Source organism: Sesamum indicum, unplaced genomic scaffold (assembly GCF_000512975.1).
Source record: "Sesamum indicum cultivar Zhongzhi No. 13 unplaced genomic scaffold, S_indicum_v1.0 scaffold00185, whole genome shotgun sequence".
Taxonomy (NCBI): domain Eukaryota; kingdom Viridiplantae; phylum Streptophyta; class Magnoliopsida; order Lamiales; family Pedaliaceae; genus Sesamum; species Sesamum indicum.
Genome location: NW_011628081.1, coordinates 145,939 through 149,022, shown reverse-complemented (window position 1 = coordinate 149,022; position 3,084 = coordinate 145,939).

Below are 3,084 nucleotides of genomic sequence, written 5' to 3'. Positions count from 1 at the left end.
AGAGGAGAAGGGAAATGGTTTGATGGTGGGGTTGGGTGAGGGTATTTTGGCGGTGGGAGGACTGAACTGCGGCGTCTCTCCTTCGCCGGCTTTGGCTTTCTTGGAGGGAGAAACTGAGGGGTATTGTTTGAGGTGTGAGAAGAAGAATTGCAAGAGGTGTGACGGCCTTCCTCGTACCTGCAACATCACCCACTTGCCTCATCTGCTTCTCCACATTCAGCAACATCTCAATTTTCGCCTCCAAATCTCCGCCTCCATATTCCTACAAAATTAAACCAAAACATTCGATAAATCACAGCACGAGATATAAAATGGGTAAGCCAACAATAGCGTATAAGCTAATTGGAAATCAGGAACGCGCATTTGCTTACCATTTCGATCGAATAGATACGACCAATTGGGGAATTTTTCGTGCAATCGATGAAAAACAAAACCCTAGAGAGAGAGAGAGAAAGAGGAGAGAGTTGTGAATATGTTTTACCATGCGACCATCTTACCGCTAATAAACCTTTTACAAAATTATAAAATTTTTATTATACATTTTGACCCCTAAATTATGTTTATTATATGTTTCACTTCCTAAGTATATTTAATTAAAAAATCTCTCTCAAAACTACTTTTAGTAATTTTAAAATTTTCTCACTCAAATTTTTATTTAAACAACAATGTTCAAAATGTATAGCTTTATATAAACTATATAATACATAAATAACAGTTTACAAGTTCAATATGAAAATATATTTTACAAAGAAAATTATTTACAAGATCAATTTAATTTTATAAAAAAGTATATTATATAACTTATAATTTTTATATTAAATTACATGCATAAATATTTAAAATATAGCAGTCTGAATTATATAGCCCCATACTATAAGAACCTTGTCCAAGATACAACAATATTGTATGATAGGCTTAAGAAAGATCCATCATCACTCATAACTTATAGATTTTTATATTAAATTACAAGCACAAATATTTAAAATATAGCATATCATCACTCATAAAATAATAAAATATTATAGATTAATTATATCAACAAATTAGCATATTTTATAGTACGCAATATTCAAAATAATTTTTTAGATGATGTTGACAATTCCTCTAGAAAAAAACTTCACTATATATAACAATACAAAATAAAAATTACGTAAATCTTTTAGAAATTACATAAAATAAATGAATTGAAAATTTATAGAGTTTATTCAAATTTCATACTAATTACAAAAGTTATAAATTTTGGATAATATTTATTTTAAATAAAAAATTATAATAATTGAGATTACATTTTTTTGTGATGACTATAATAAATATATTTTAGAGGGTGCAAACAATAAGGGTATTTTTGTTATAAAGCTTTTGGTCCATATTATGAGGGAGTTTGTTATATTTTATAGTTTAAAGGGGTATATATGACGATTTTATGTGTACTTTAGGGATGGAAAGTGCATTTGACCCAAAATTTTATTTTATTTTATTTGACATTTTCAATTGAGGATTTTTACAATCAAAACTAGTATAGTAAGTTCATTTTACTAAATTTTTTTATTATTTATACATTTGGTTGTTTTTATATAAATGTTATTAACTCAAGTTTTTATATATATATTTTATTTTGTTGTGAAAATATGGCATAGCAAAATAATATTGCTATTGTTATTTATTTTAGAGGTCAATGGATTTATTCATATGATTGTGTGAGTTATGATCACTCTTTAGTCATATTTATGAAAATATATTATAGTACTACGTTTGTTGAACTAGAGTCAATTTTGTATAAAAAACTTGGTCTTAATGTTTGATACAAAGTTATGTGAGATAATATATATTGTATGGGATAGTTACACCTCCCATTCTTAAGGTTTGGTGTAACTACACGTAAATTTTATGTAATTTAAAAAAATTAAATCTAGTACTCCTAAAGTTTGTTTATGTTACTCAAAGTTCACAGAATTTACTAATATGAATAAAAAAATGAATGAAAATCCATTATCACCCCCAATTTACTTATTATTGACTTATTGCAGGTCAAACAAATCTTTTTATAGCCAAACTACCCTGCATCTTCACATGTTAAGGCATGTAAGGAAGTATATTTTCTAGTTTAGTCAGAAAGTATTATTTTACTTGAAATAAGTCAATTGGGCGTAAATATGAATTGTCATCCTTTTTTAAAAAAAATATTAGCAATTTTTATGAATTTTAAGTGACAGATGGGTAAATTTATTAGACGAAAGCAAACCTCATGAGTACTAAATATAAATTTCCAAACCACAGGAGATCTACGTGTAATTATATCAGATCTCAGGGAAAGACAGTGTAATTATTTGGGCCAAATTGCATAAACTCCCATGTAATTTAAAAACTCAGCAAAAGTCCCCCTTCTGATTTGAAAATAGGCAAAAAACCCCTATGTCTATTTTTTTTGGATAAATGTAAGTTTCATTAATAAAATAATAGTACAGTACAACATGATGGTTATCAGTTGGTGTCTCCCCCGACAGGCCACGGGATACGCCAAAGTCTAAATAAAACTCGTGTACTCACTAAACTATGTAAAGTAATGCTATGTATCCGCTGCCTGATGTCCTCAATAATTACTACTGCCATGGTGCTGGGTGTCCTTTCGGTTTGCTTGAATCGTCTCAAATTTCTCTCCTTCCAAATGTGGTAAACACATGATGCTAATAGCGCTCGGTAAGACATGTTAATAATGTGCTTACCCCTTTATTTTTGGGACGCCCATGTAATATCCGTCATCCAGTCTCTATTGGGCCACGAGAATCGTACCATTTTCCGAATTTCTGTGAGACACTATCGACTAAATCTACACTGAAAAAATAAGTTGCCATGTGTCTCTGTCGCTCCCTCGCTGCATAGAATACACGGGCCAAGGTGGGCTAGCCATGGTTTATCCGTCGTAGCCAACTTGCCAAGAATAGCAAGCCATAGGATGAATAAGTGACGTGGAATCTTGAGGGATCCCGAAAGTAGCGAGGACCAGTCTACTTTCTGTCCAGGTGGATCAAAAAGCCTGTAAAGAGCGTGAGCTGTAGGAAGCCCATGATTGAACCTCCAAATAAT